Raw genomic sequence first — 15,904 nt, forward strand, 5'->3', positions numbered from 1 at the left:
ACACCTAGATCAAGGTTTCTCAATCTCAGCAGTACTAGTATCTGAGGTCAAATAATTCCTTATTGTGAGAGACTGTCTTACGCATTACAGACTGTTGTGGTAAGCAGAATACTCCTCACCTTGCTTCCAGACGCCCCCCCCACCTCCAATTATTCAATCAAAACTAATAGAGGGGCTGCTGTGAAGAGACTCTGTAGCTGTAATTCAAGTTCCAAATAGGTGACCTTAAAATATGGAGATTATTCAGATAGGTCTGATCCAATCAGGTGAGCCCTTGAAAAGAAGAGTTTTCTCTGGCTGCAGGCAGAAGAGGAAGTCAGAGATTCAAAGCACAAGGTAAGAGGGCTGCAGGGAGTTCAACATGCTCTTGTTGACTTAGAAGATGGAGGGGGACACGATCAAACTCAGGTGGGTGCCCCATAGGAGCTAAGAATGTCTGACAACCAGCAAGGAAACGGGGACCTCAGTCTTAAAACTGCAAGGGAATGAATTCTGCTAACAATGTCAATGGGCTTAAAAGTGGATTCTTCCCCTAGAGTTTCCATAGAAGAGCCCAACCTAACCAACACCTTGATTTCAGCCCTGTGATGCTTTAAGTAAATAACCTGGTCAAGCACCCTTCCCAATCTCCCCAGAAGGCTCACCTACAAAACTGTGAGTTAATAAAGGAGTGTTGTCATAAGCTGCTACATCACGCAGCGACAGGAAAACGGTTTCTTCAGCAACATCCCAGGCCCCTACCCCCTAGAGGCCAGTAACACCATCACTGCATTACAGACCGTTGTGACCATCAAAAATAGTTCTAGACATTGCCAAATGTCACAAGAATGGGGGTACAAAATCACCCCTGGTTTGAAAACCACTGCCCTACACATACAACTTGTCTCTGTTTAGTTAGCAAACACTGGCCTGCAAGAAGAGACGGGCATCTTGAGCTCTACACACAATGTATGACAATTTCAACTACTGTTATCTCTGAGTTGTTGAATTTGACCAAGAGAGACTCTTATGTAGAAGGAGACCATCATTAATTCTCTAAGAAATCAATCTATAACAAATTCAAAAAACATCAGGTCCCAGGGATCAATCAAGAACATTTGGAGAATAAAGAGTTCCAACAAAAATTGTTGCCTTCCATGTTGGTGTTTTGTTTTGTTTTAACAGAGACAGCATGAGAAGGGGAGGAGGGGGGGGGGGCAGAGAGAGAGAGAGAGAGAGAGAGAGAGAGAGAGAGACAGAGAGAATCTTAAGCAGGATCCAAGCTCAGCCCAGAGCCCAACACGGGGCTGGGGTGATCCCACAACCCTGGGATCATGACCTGAGCTGAAATCAAGAGTCACAGGCTCAACTGACTGAGCCAGCCAGGCACCCCTGTTGCCTTCCACGTTAAACAAAAATACATGCAGAGAAAGAGGAAATGATCTCACTAGATTTGATTATTAGCTTTGGATTTTGTTTTCTATAACAGAGAATATCTCAGCAAGAGACAAACACTTGGTTTAAGTCATAGATCTGTTGGTACGCACACTCAGTGCTCTTGAAGATCCTGTTGGAGCACAGCGGTGGCAGGTGACTTATTGCACATGGTGGGTGGCCATCTCAATCCTTCCTGTTTCTCTCTCTTCCTCGTGAAGCAAACATTACTGTATTTATTTTGATAATCAAGAAAGAAAGCTAAACGGCCTCATGCTTTGAACCTTTGTCTCTTACAGTCTTCTTCCCCCCCTCCATTACCTATACATCATCTTATGCTTGCAAAAGAAAACAAATCAGACAATGTTACAAAGTGTCTTTAAAATAGCCTGGGAGTGGGGCACCTGGGTGGCTCAGTTGGTTAAGCATCCAACTCCACTCAGGTCATGACCCCATGGTTCATGGGTTCAAGCCCTGCGTTGGGCTCTGTGCTGTCAGCTCAGAGCCTGGAGTCTGCTCCAGATTCTATGTCTCCCTCCCTCTGTGCCCCTCCTCCACTCACAGTCTGTCTGTCTGTCTCTCTCTCAAAAATAAACATCAAAAAAAATTTTTAAATAGCCTGGGAGTTATCAATCACCAAGTATGATGGGCTAGGAATAGGAAATAAACACGAGACAACCAAGATTTCTTCCTGCATGAGCACCTGGGTGGCTCATGGCTCAACTAGTTAAGCATCCTACCCTTGATTTTGACTCAGGTCATGATCTCACAGTTTGTGAGATCGAGCCTCATTGGGCTCCATGCTGACAGTGGGGAACCTGCTTGGGATTCTCCCGCTCTCTGCCCCTTCTTCTCTTCTCGTGCTCGCTCACTCTCTCTCTAGCTCTCTGTCTCAAAATAAACTTTAAAAATGAAGGTTTCTTCCTGCACTCCTTATTACCTTTTGTCCACATCAGTTGCTGTCAACTCTGCTTTTTATTTTTGTAATAGAACACATGGGGAATAAAGCCAGAGTGTTTCTGAGGAAGACAAAGGCAATAACCAAGTAGTAGGGGGCACGTGCTGATTGCATTTGATGTAATCAAATGAAACTCTGTGTTTCTGTTTGTTTCACGGTTCCTTTAAACACTGTCCAGAAATATTTTCTCTGCTGCTGAACAGAAATTTGATAGGTATCATAATTTTTTGGATCACTTTTTCTTAAAGGACATTCTTATATCCTTTTAAATCAGAAGAAAGGGTCAAGACAATCATTATAATATCTACTCTCAGACACATATAAAAATTCAAAAGCCAATTAATCATATAGTTTCTCTTTTCTCACAGCTTTTGCTTATTTTAGGCTGAAAGCCTAGAGACATGAAAAGGAGTAATATTTGGCCCCTTCTCTATTTCTCTTACTTGTATGTCTTTTCCTTTTTCTTCACCACCCATCCCTAGATCGCTAGACAGTTTCATATCTCTCTGGAGATGAACCAGAAGGGAAAATGGTAAAGGGATAGGAAAATTTTACTTCGACCGTTCTGTCCCAAGATGACGCTACACTCCTGGGGCCTAACAGATGTCCAGGTTGACTCAGGACGGAGAACTTCTTGCCTGACCTGGTTATAGTCACCCCTTTACGCAGCTGTCACTGCATTGACTATTTCTGTTGACTATTTCTTCATCACTAGGAATCTATTTTTTTCAGCTTCTAGCTTCTTCATCCTCAGGGGAAACCCTGGGAAAGAGTGTCCAACAACCACCTAAGAATTCCCCCACACAAAGAGCGAGAAAGCTGGGTATTTACACACTAACGGCATCTCTTTTGCTGCCAGCTAGCATTTTTCAAACTTGGAGGAACTATCCCAGCAGCGTGTTAGGGGTCCACTACAGGAGTCCTTTCCAGAACATTCAAGCTGACGTCACGGCAGAATGCCCCCATTTAACCAATTCTGCCTCTCCAGCCTGTGACTCCTCGCTGTTGGGGCATCACCCTCAAAGTCCACTTTCAGGTATTTAAATAAGTAAATACATTACCGTATTTATTTTGGGAATCAAGAAAGAAAGCCAAATGGCCTTACACTTTTCAGCCTTTTGTGTCTTAAAGTCTCTTCTCCCCCCCTCCATCGTCTATACGTCATTTTAGGATTGTAAAAGAAAACAGACAACACAGTGTTACGATGTGACTTTAAAAGAGCCTGATTCTTCCAGGATATATTAGCCAAGTCTTGCCGGTATGTTATTAATGATCTTTTTTCCCCCCCTGGGGCAGGGAAAGTATTTTCCCAGGAGTTCAAGCTGAGTTCTGACCCCAGTTATTGTCCTCCAATCTGAGGCAAGTAAAGGTAAACCTTGAAAAAATTAAGTATCACCTCACAAGGTGCCTGCCTCTGCATCATTTCTAGGCACTGACAATCTGCTGTCCTATAACAATGGGGAGGGAACCATTTTCGTCGACCCAGGGGTTCAGGACAATCCGTTAACTCAAAGTTCTCACACGGATCAGTCCCAAATATCCCCATCTCAGGTCTCAGGTCACATTCCTCTCGTATCGAGACCCTGGATTTCAGCATGGGAGACTCGCCAGGGCTGAGAATCCTATGTCTGCAATTCTACCTCTTTCACACTCACATCTGCACCTGTCAGCAGCTGGATCTGCCTTCTGGCCACAGGAAATATGGGTTCTTTAAATGCCGAATTAAAGGTCTTCTGGGCTTCACACGGAGAATAATTTGATGGTGAGCTGAACTGAGGTGGTCTTTTTCCTCCAGTGCCGCTGTGACGATCAGTATCAGTCCCAGAGTCCTCATAATTACCACCGCCACCATATCTAAAAAATGCTGGAGATAGTCTATAAGCCTGTTTCCCTTTCCAATTCACCAGAGAGGAAAACATTCATTAACTGTGATGCTTGGCATGGCAGGGATTATCATCACCTCTCTTATCTAGTTGGTAAGCGCCTTTGTTTTTGTTTTTGTTTTTTATAATCTGGTTGGCAAGTTCCAGAATCGTATCGTAAGTGACTTCTTCCTTGGACCTCTTCCTTGGCCGACTGTCTTGGTCCGGTTTCCTCCACAAGGAGGCGCTGAGGAAGGATTTGGCAGCTGCAGAGAATACCAGTAAGGTAATGACCGAAGAAGAGCTTCCAGTGAAGGAGCAGAACAAAAAGCCAGTTACCATGAGATTTCAATCCCACGGGGAAATTTGGGAAATAGTGTCGAATGCGTGCTTTAGAATCATCCCAGCTTAGAAACAAGGGAATTGTGCTATTTCTAAATATACACATACACCTCAACTTCCTATTTCAAGTCAATCTTGTTTCAACACTGCTCCAGAGGGGTTAATGCTCTGACACATCTAGCCTACTTCACCCCTGGGCAGAACGGCACCCTCCCATTCTAGCAAAATCGTTAGGAATAGAGTCATGAGTAATGAGAAGTCGGCAGGAGCACACAGAAAGGGAAGGGTCTGAGGGTCACGTGTGAAGTACTGAGGACATCTGTTAAAGCTGCTCCATGTGGACAGCAGTGACCCGAGAGAAACACCCATATACCTTTGCCCACAATGAGATTAAGGAGCGCAGATTAATGCAATTGGAGAAACACTCCCCTGATTCCGCCACCAGAACAATCCGTCAGACTTTCGTCCTCTAGATCTCTTGCCTAACAATCTGACCCACACATATGGAGCTCCCCTCCCACCAATACCTGCACTGTTTCTGTTGACTACAGAGCTTCTCCATATAGAAGTCAATCCCCATCTAGGCAAAGCAGAGGAGGGAAGGGGTAGACCCTCAGCACAGCAACACCCAACTCCCAGGAAATAATTCACCGCTCTCCCCGTCCCTCCCTCATTACGACTCTTCTTTGTATCTTTGATATGGCTAAGGGACAAGGATCATGAAGGGGGTTATTGCACATTTCTGTTACAAGTTATCCCACATAAAAATGAAGACTAGTGAGATGCCCGGGTGTCTCAGTTGGTTAAACATCTGACTCTTGGTTTCAGCTCAGATCATCATCTCATGGTTTTGTGGGTTTAAGCCCCATGTTGGGCTCTGCACTGGCAGGGTGGAGCCTGCTTGAGATTCTTTCTCTCTCCCTCTCTGCCCCTCCCCCACTCTCATGGTCTCTTTCTCTCTCAAAATAAATAAATAAACTTTAAAAAAATGAAGGCTGGGGGCACCTGGGTGGCTCACTCGGTTAAGCGTCCGACTTCATTTCGGGTTGTGATCTCACAGTCCGTGGGTTCGAGCCCCAGGTCAGGCTCTGTGCTGAAAGCCCAGAGCCTGGAGCCTGCTTCAGATTCTGTGTCTCCCTCCCTCTCTGCCCCTCCCCTACTCACGCTCTGTCTCTCAAAAATGAATAAACATTAAACAAAAATTTTAATAAAAAAATAAAATAAATAAATAAATGAAGACTGGTTTCACATTATCTGTAGTAATTCCATACCTCAGTAGAAATGGAGGCAGCAAGAATCTGGTCTGATACCCTTTCATAGTAGTAACGGAGACTACAGCCTTAACTGAACTTCTCCAGACACGGTCTTTGTAGTGAACGTGTAGACAGTTTTCAAGGTGATTTTATAATGGATGGTGATGAGGACTGGAAGGGACTGCAGAGGGCCTGCACTGACTGCACTTTACATGGGTTCCCGTTTAATCTTTACATCAGCTGTTTGACCTAAGTTTGGCTATCTCCATTCCTATGGAGGAACTGGGTTTAAGCCTTGCCCAAAGCACATACTCTATTAGCAACTGGCTAGGCCTAAACTTAAATGCTTGGCTGTATGGCTCCAGAGCCCACAATCATTCCATTAAACCAAGGACAGAGATCAAAAACTCTAAATGCTAGTAGGGACCAGGAAGAGAAAATACATGTATGATATATGACAGGGTATATCAGAATGAAAATGGCTAACTGGACTATATTCAAAGCCAACCAAGCAAAACAAGATACCATCATCTTGAACTGGGTTCAGGCCCATGAGCCCCTAATTTGTTGATTTAGACCAAAGTCATTGTAGAAAATTTGAAGGAAGACCCTAGTTATGGACTAGGCATGGACCCTAGTTCACCCACCACTAATTCTGAAAATTGTGACAAATCATTTAATTTCTGTCTCAGTTTCTACTTCCGTAACATGGGGATAACAAACTCCTGTGTGGTACAAAGTCAAGATTTCAAAATTTGTATAAAAATTTCCTAGCACACAGAAGGCATTCTACAAACAGAAATTCTTAAATTCTCCCATATACAGTGGTATTTTAGTCTAGTCCTCTCCCCTTTCTTTAAACCTCCCTCTCTATTCCTAATGATTTTATGGCACAGACAGAAGATGATGATGATGGGGACATCCAGAGTATATAGGGTTCTACACATATTTCACAGATTATTTACAACTAGGGAGGTATGGAGGGCTAGTGACAGAAAAGCAATCTTTGTCTGACTCTAATGCTGAATTGATAGAGAAACGTCAGGCAGAAGAGGACAGAGAACCACTGTCCCCTCGGATCTGAAGGGTTAGTGAGAAAAGGAAGCACAGATATTTTTTGATATCCTATGCCATTTCATTATTGGAAACACAGGTATATTTTCTTTAAAATAAGTTTGTGATAATTAACATTCAGAAGCCAAAAATCAAAACAGGACAGAGAGTCCAACAAATAGTCTTATATTATTTTTGTATCACAGAATACATTTTTGCAGTTTTGTGTTGGTTTACAAAAATCTTTCAAGTGTTTCTTAAATCCCACCACAGGAGTGAGATCATATGGTATTTGTCTTTCTCTGACTTATTTCACTCTTGTCATTGTAAATAGCAAGATTTCATTCTTTTTTGTGGCTGAGTAATAGTCCCTTGCGTGCATATGTGTGTGTGTGTGTGTATAAATATACACATATATACATACATCTTTTTTTAAGTTTTTATTTCAATTCCAGTATAGTTAACATATACAGTGTAAAATTAATTTCAGCTGTACAATATGGTGATTCAACACCTCCACACATCATCTGGTGCTCATCACAAGTGCATCCTTAATCCTCATCACCTATTTAACCCATTCCACATCCAACTCCCCTCTGGTGACCAGCAGTTTGTTCTCTATAGTCAAGAGTCTATTTCTTGGTTTGCTTCTCTTTTTTCCCTCTTGCTTATTTGTTTTGTTTCTTCAATTTCACATGAGTTAAAAACATATGGTATTTGTCTTTCTCTGACTGGCTTATTTCGCCTCGCATATTACACTCTAGCTCCACCTGTGTCATTGCAAATGGCAAGATTTCATTCTTTTTTAGGCTAAATATTACATTATATGTATGTATGTGTGTGTGTGTGTATATACATATACATATATGTATATATATATGTGTGTGTGTGTGTAAATACCACATACACACACACACACACACACACACCATATCTTCCTTTTCCATTCATCAGTCAATGGGCACTTGGTCTGTTTCCATAATTTGGTTATTGTAAATAATGCTGCTATAAACATTGAAGTGCATGTATTTTTGTATTCTTTTGGTAAACATCTAGTAGTACAACTCTGGATCACAGGGTGGTTCTATTTTTAACTTTTTGAAGAACCTCCATATTGTTTTCCACAGTGGTTGCACCAGTTTGCATTCCCACCAACAGTGCAAGAGGGTTCCCCTCCCTCCAAATCCTCATCAACATCTATTCTCTCTTGTGTTGTAGTTTTTAGTCATTCTGACAGGTATGAGGTGATATCTCATTGCAGTTTCGATTTGCATTTCCCTGATAATGAGTGAGGTTAAGCACCTCTTCATGTGTCTGTTGGACATCTGTATGTCTTCTTTGAAAAACAGTCTATTCATGTCTTCTGCCCATTTTTGATTGGACTTTGTTTTTTGGGTGTTGAGTTTTCTAAGTGTTTTCTGTATTTTGTATACTAACCCTTTACAAAGTATGTTATTTGCAAATATCTTCTCCCATTCAGTAGGTTGCCTTTTAGTTTTGTCGATTGTTTCCTTTGCTGTGCAGAAGCTTTGTATTTTGATGAAATCCCTAGATTTTATTTTTGCTTTTGTTTCCCCTGCCTCAGGAAACACATCTAGAAAGGAGATGCTATGGCCTATGTCAAAGACGTTACCACCTGTGTTCTCCTGTAGGAATTTTATAAGTTTCAGGTCTCACATTTAGGTTTTTAATACATTTTAAATTTGTTTTTGGGTATGCTGTTAGAAAGCGGTCCATTTCATTCTTCTGCATGTTGCCGTCCAGTTTTCCCAATACCATTTGTTGAAGATACTGTCTTTTTCACCTGGGATATTTTTTTCCCCTTGTCAAAGATTAACTGACCACACAGTTGCGGGTTCATTCCTAGGTTTTCTATCCTGTTCCATTGATAGGCCTATTTTTGTGTCAGTACCATACTGCTTTGATCACTACAGCTTTATAATATAACTTCAAGTCTGGAATTGTGATGCCTCCAGCTTTGCTTTTCCTTTTCAAAACTGCTTGGGCTACTTGGGGTCTTTTGTGGTTCCATACAAATGTTATGATTATTTGTCTAGTTCTGTGAAAAATTCTGTTGGCATTTTGACAGAGATTGCATTAAATCTCTAGAGTGCTTTAGCTAGTACAGACATTTTAACAATGTTTGTTCTTCCAATCCATGAGCATGGGATGTCTTTCCATTTCTTTGGGTGGTCCTGAATTTCTTTCATCAGTGTTTTATAGTTTTCAGAGTACAGGTCTTTCACCTGTTTGGTTAGGTTTATTCCTAGGTATCTTATCATTTCTGGTGAAGTTGTACATGGGATTGATTCCTCAATTTCTCTTTCTGCTGCTTCATTATTGATGTACAGAAATGCCTAACTAATAGTTACCCAGAGGTGGGGGTGTGGGGGACACGAATGGGTGAAATAGGTGATGGGGATTAAGGAAGGCACTTGTTGTATTGAGCACTGGCTGTGGTATCGAAGTGCTGAATCATCAAATTATACACCTGGAATCAATATGACACTGTATGTTCATTAACTCAAATTTAAATACAAACTTAAAAAAAAACACTGTCAAGTGTACTTAAAGAAAAAGTCACAGTTTACTTAGGGTGAAATAAACGACACCAAATTGATTTTCTTCACCAAAACTCACAAGCAATATTTTCTGTACTATTTCTAGATAAACCAAGAAGCACTTATTTTTGTAGGGTTTTCAGGTTTTACTTATAAGTCACAAAGAGGCAACAGATAACAGACATGGGAAAAGACAGAAGAAAACAGGCAAATCAGCTTTCAGGACTCATGGACTCTGATGCTGTCCTGACCATGAAAGAGAAGCGTCCAAACTCAACAAAAGAAAGTAAACAGCAACAACCAGAGGCAGAACAACAAAGGCAGGCTGTTCCATTCAAACTGTAACTGCAACCTGTTTCCTTAAGTTCACTTGACAAAGGCAAAAATCTACTCTGAAATCCTTTTTTGGTGAGCTCATATGTTTCTCTCCCTGTCTGGTAATTCCCCTAAACTGTTCACTAAACATTTTTAACAACATACTTAAAACTTCTAGTGTTCAAAGGTCAGTAGCAAACATTGCCGTAACATTTTATAAAATGCATTCCTTCCCCCTACACTTCTTCAAAATTCATTTCGTCAAAGAACTGATAACCTAATACCCGGTTACTGGTTCTACAGCGGTAATGAATGCTACAACTAAAATGAGGACTAAAGCAAATTCTAAATGCCAGGAGCAGAGATCTCACAGAAGTGTGGCACTTTTAATGCTATCTTCTGGAAGAACAGTTAGGTCTTCAAAGTGAGAGAGTTCAAATGGGAGCCATTTAAATAGGCAGATTATCAATGACTAATGTCCTGAATGGGAGGCCCATAGGTCAAGATATTCAGTAATGAAGGGGCCTACCTACCTACACCTACAGCTTTTCTGGAAGCTGCTTTGAAATTTCTTTGAGATTTTTTCAGATACCAAATATAAGCGAAAGCCCATTTTTAAAGTCTCTTAGGTATTTTCACTCATTTCTGAATTACCTGTAGGAAGCTCTGACTTAGTTGTGCTGACTTTGATGTGTATGTGTCCATCATTATTAAATTCAGATCATGTTTCATGTCAAAACTTAGGTTAAGCAAAGCCAAGTTACCTCACCTTTGGTTTGTCAAAGCGTTCCTCCGGTATGCTTTGAGACACTGCACCTAATTTTTTTTTTTTTTTTAATTTTTTTTCAACGTTTTTTATTTATTTTTGGGACAGAGAGAGACAGAGCATGAACGGGGGAGGGGAAGAGAGAGAGGGAGACACAGAATCGGAAACAGGCTCCAGGCTCCGAGCCATCAGCCCAGAGCCCGACGCGGGGCTCGAACTCACGGACCGCGAGATCGTGACCTGGCTGAAGTCGGACGCTTAACCGACTGCGCCACCCAGGCGCCCCTGCACCTAATTTTTATAGCCTTCAGTCTCAACCTTCATCACAGAAATAAATACATATGACCTTCAGCCATGCATAAACACTAGGGAAAAAACTGACACCTGGCAGACAGAGGGCGTCATAAATGGGGGGTGGAAGCTCCATATCTTCCCTTCCACATTCTCCCCACTTGACTCTTCAACAATGCGGCTGAGCTGAGAGCAGGTCAAGGTTATGCAAATCCCCCCATGTTCAAGCCAGCATGGTGCTCCTCCGATGTTTTAAATGTGAGCCGTCCCATGACAAAGGGTATCGGCGAGAAGCATTTAAGAGTTTTCAGGTACTGTCTGAGACTCTGTCTTTCTGTTCCTGAACAATGTGCTCCAGGGTTGGAACTCTTAGTCTCCTCAGGAAATCTCAGACATTAGCTGACATTCCAGGTTACCTTGCTGGGCTCTACGGAACTTTCCGGGAAGTTTCAACTAACTATCAGGCTTGGGTGCCAAATGTGTGGCTTCCGCAAACCAAAATCCGTGGTGACCTTCAATATATTCCATCAATTCACTTAGTGAACAAAGCAGGGAAGTCAAGTGTCCGGCTGCAAAGAAAACATCAGAGGTCTGCCCCTGGAGATTTTCCCCAAGGCTCTTGTAAAAGAACACGTTTAAGAACCACAACACTAACAAGAATCTGTTACCGCACTACAGACTACAAATGCCCGGACATCTACACACTTACCCCACCTAATATTTGTGTCACTATACTATCTGAACATAAAACAGGTGCTTGTAGGAGGTCCACTAAAATTTCAAAAGCGTCATTCCTGCCTGTCCACTGAAGATGGCCAATTTCCTTCTGTTCTTTGACCCTTTCCTCATTGTTCTGAAAGAGGACAGAAATTACACTGCCACACTCCAAAAGCAGGTGCAGCAGCTGATGGGAAAAAATGAGCTTTCTCAACTGTTCCTAATGCAATGCAAAAGATATTCCCATAAAGTCTATTGCTTTTTCCAAACACCGCGTCATTTAAGGCGCCGGCGGAACAGAGGGTGCAGATAGCTTGGAGGCAATCATCGGAAAGTCTAGAGGCAACAGCTTCAATTTTGGAAGAAACTCCACTGGACGCAACGTAAGCCTGGCTATGACAACATTCCGTGTTTAATCCCCACTTCTCAGCACAGTGTGAAGATGCACAGCCAAAATGTCTGCACCGGCTTCCTGAGGTAGGAAGCCCCCAAATCTCTCTCTCAGGTGAGGAGATTTGTCGACAAACTTCACCAACGCAGGCAGCTGCTCTTCTCCTGCTATGTCCACCACGTGGTCAGTGAGAATAGAAAGGAAGTGAGCGTCTCCCGCTTCCCTGAGGGTTTCTTCCGGAATGCAGCTCTCACATGTCTAGCACCTGTATCTGCTCTTAACTGCCATGGTCTCGAAAAGGCTCCTCAGCATCTCTTCACTGGAATCTATCCAGCACTCAGGCAGTGCTGGGAAGTTCTCAGGAGTAGAGAACTTCCAAAAAAAAAAGGAGTCCACGATGCCAGCAACGTCTTGTCCATCCAGAGGGAGACAGGTTTTGGTTTCCTGTAAGAATCCAAATTTCAGATGAAGATTTTGAGTATTTGGTGTTTTCCTTCTCTTTAAGGATTAATTTGAAGGGAAAGGTCTTCATCTTCTTCTTAACCCCTTTCTTCTGCACTGAGGCTCTGAGCATTGCTGCTGTTTCTCCATGTTTCTGTTCCTGCTTCGAAGTTTCATCCATTTTCTTTTTCTGTTACAGTGTCCTGATTTCACCTTCACTCAATTCTTTGTCTTCTGTGTCTACTTTGTGGATTGTTCAAATGTCTAGTAAGATCAAATACTGTTGGTATTGCATTATCTTGAAGAACCGCCCTCTAAAGACTAGTTGTACAGATCATCCAGGTCTCAACGTGTTTGACACGTAATCGATAACGTTTATTTACTTGATCGGCTGTTTCCTCTTCTACGTTTGCTCTCCTTACAACGATCCACCCACTTCTGGCATCTGGCATGTTTGTGCAGGAACCTGAGGAAGGCCAGGTCTGACTGCCTGTCCACATGCATTGGGGGGCAGCACAGAAGCTGAGCATCTTCGCTGCCCCCTGGCCGGCCCAGCCCTCTCCTCCCCACCACCTCCAAGCAGCTGCCTGCCTGTCCTGGGCTCAGCAGATGCCTCAAGTGTAACTCTTTTCTTCTTAGGGATTTGACTAGGTAACACCAAGAAACTGACTTTTCTCCTCCTTTAATAAGAAGTAACAAGCAAACTCTTGGGATTATGATGGCATCACATCTCACAAGAACTTGCTCTTAGACCGAGATTTCCAGTAAGGGCACTGAAATGTAGTACACTGTAATCCATTATTTAAATCAGGTAATACGTCAACAGGAGCTCATTTGTTTTTCAGAACATTAGCACAATTCAAAATTATTTTCACATCTAATGATAGAAAGTTGCCTTCAAGTTCCTTACCACCATCTAGGAATTAATTCACTAGGAGCAAAACCCAAGACAAATTTAAGAAGGCTAATGTCCCTTCCAGGCCCATAGTTAGCTGTCATTTCAACAGCGACAAGCCAGGAACTCTGTTTAGCTGCATTGTGCATGTGAGAGAGAAAAAAAAGAGGGAGAAAGAAGCAGTCTGTGGATCTTCCTGGCCCAGTGACCTGGGTCTACCTCCATTATAACATTTATTACATGGCTGAAATTATTTACCTATATGCACAACTGCTTCATTGGACAAGGCCATGGAAGGCTGTCATCATGTTTGATTTCTCTCTGTACCGTCTAGAATAGATGCGTCATAAATGAAGGCCTCATATATACTCGCTTTCATTAGTAGCTTTTAGCCTCCTTCCAAAAGTTGTGCAAAGATCTGAACAGGTGGATTTGAGTTTTGCTCGTTCCATGTCCTCTGGTTCATCTTTCTGTGGAGGTCACGATGAGGATCAAAATGGTCCAAAGAGGAAGCAGGAGCAGTCAACAGAGGCAGAGCTCCCAAAGATAAGGTGTGGGGGGAGTTACATCTGAAAGTGCTTCTTAACACGTCCTTACCCCAAACTTGCAGACTAGAGAGAGAGTGACAGGCAAGGAAGTTATCAGTAGAGCAGGGATAGGGGACAGCTACTGCAATATATACAGCTTCTGCAAACATGATCCTTCCTAATCCTTGGCACACCGCTACGGGATAGAGGATTATCTCCATTTTAGAGAGGGAGAAGATGAGAGGTTAAATAATTTGTCCAAGAGCACACAGGTGCTAAGGGATGAAGCCAGAATTCAAACCCAAGTCTGCCTGTATCCAAAGCCTGCTCCTTCCATTAATCCAAGGTGTCTCTTCGGAAGATACTACCTAGAAAGCCACTGGACTTGTGGATATATCCTCCAGTGTCCAGGTCTCTTGGTCCCAGCGGTGATTCCACTTGGGTGGGTCCCTTGAGCCCTAAAGCCAGGAGGTTCAGGTCTTAGGGCAGAGCTGGTGTGATCTAGGCACTTCCTGGGACCCACAGAGTTAACTTGCCCTCGGCTCAGGTTATGGCTGCTGTGTTTTCAATGATCCAACACCCAGTGGGTGAGCTGTGGTCAGTTTTATAAAATGCACCAAGTACTATTATTTGTTTCTATACTGACAGTCTGTGTTAAATGCTCTACCAGGCCTTATATAATTTATATGTGCTTATGTGCAGGCCAATTGTCCAAAGGACCTCTTTCTTCCAGCCGGGGCTCTGGCTCTATCTGGGATGTCAAGTGGGACCTTGCTGGAGCCTGAAGTTTTCGTTTTGCACAGCCCGTCCTCTCTAAGGATTTGGCACAGAAGCTGTCCTCAGAAGATTTACAGCCTGGAACTGGACGTCTGCCTACTCCTGGCTTATTTCATGGGAAAAACAAAAACCCCAAACACCACCTAACGGAGGAAATGGAATCCGTGAGAATTCAGGAGTAACTCCTGGAAGGGGCCAAGAGCTCACGTTCCTCCTACACCTCCTCTTACTAGAAGCCTCTCTCAACAATCTCATTAAGCTTATCCGTTCTTCTTAAGCATTTTTCAGCATAGCCTTTCTGTGGGCTGCGTGGTCCTAGACAGCAGAACTGACACCAGTGAATGCTAGCTATGGGAACAATTGTGACTGGGGGCAGCTGAGCGGCTCAGTCTGACTCTTGATTTCAGCTCAGGTCATGACCTAATGGTTCACGGGTTCGAGCCCCAGGTCGGGCTCTGTGCTGTGTGAGCTCAAAGCCTGCTTCAGATTCCCTCTCCCTCCCTCTCTGCCTCTCCCCACTCATGCACGCACTCACGTGCTCTCTCAAAATAAGCTTAATTAAAAAAAAAAAAAAGTAACAATTCTGATCGAACATAAGACCAAACTTCCAAATAACTCCGGGTGAATGGGGGAAGTTATTAAACTGGAAGAGATTTGAGATCAAATTCTATTAACTTCTAAAGTCAAAGTCCTAATTCCATGATTTTAGATTTTCAAATGTAACCAGTTATCTTGCAGGGGCTGAGGAGAGGGGAGATGGGAGAGCTAAGTTTTATCGAAATCTTCATGCTTGGAGGACTGTGACCTAGTGGTTCTCTCAGCGAAGAATCCTGAAAAGTCCAGCATGGCCCTGATTGCCTGAAGAAAGGTCTGCGAAGGATCAGAAACCAAATGGACTTCAAGGGGAATGGTTTCTGAGAGGAGCAAGTCAGTGAAGCATCAGCTACCTTGAGCTCAATCCTGACTCTCTAACCCAGAAAGTAAGACAAGCCCATCCCACCTCCACTCCCCACAAATGAAACACATTTCTAATGGTAGACTCACCATTTGTGAGTCCCTGATGCCAGAGCTGAGGCTGACTTAAAATCAGAAGCTTGTAGAACAAGGATGAGGGGTGCAGGGAGGTAGGAATGGGCAGACAGCACATTAAAGGTATGGAGCAGGCTGGGACTAGGCTGAATCTCGTGGGCACTGGATTCCCACCGCAGACCTGCACACCATGCCCCACCCTGAAGCAGCAGGCCCACTCAACATAAGAGATAATGACCACCCGCACCTCGACTTTGCCGGAGGTCAGTCCTACCCCAGTGTCCGCAAAGGTACAAATAACCTGATCACATTC

General features: G+C 43.1%; 1 pseudogene; it reads right to left on the bottom strand.

Annotated features, from left to right (window-relative positions):
• Window positions 1–11,159: 11,159 nt before the first annotated feature.
• Window positions 11,160–12,893, bottom strand: LOC109278744 (52 kDa repressor of the inhibitor of the protein kinase-like; annotated as a pseudogene).
• Between the last annotated feature and the right edge of the window lie 3,011 nt (window positions 12,894–15,904).

This window comes from Panthera pardus, unplaced genomic scaffold, assembly GCF_024362965.1.
Source record: "Panthera pardus isolate Hobbes unplaced genomic scaffold, ASM2436296v1 HiC_scaffold_12, whole genome shotgun sequence".
Taxonomy (NCBI): domain Eukaryota; kingdom Metazoa; phylum Chordata; class Mammalia; order Carnivora; family Felidae; genus Panthera; species Panthera pardus.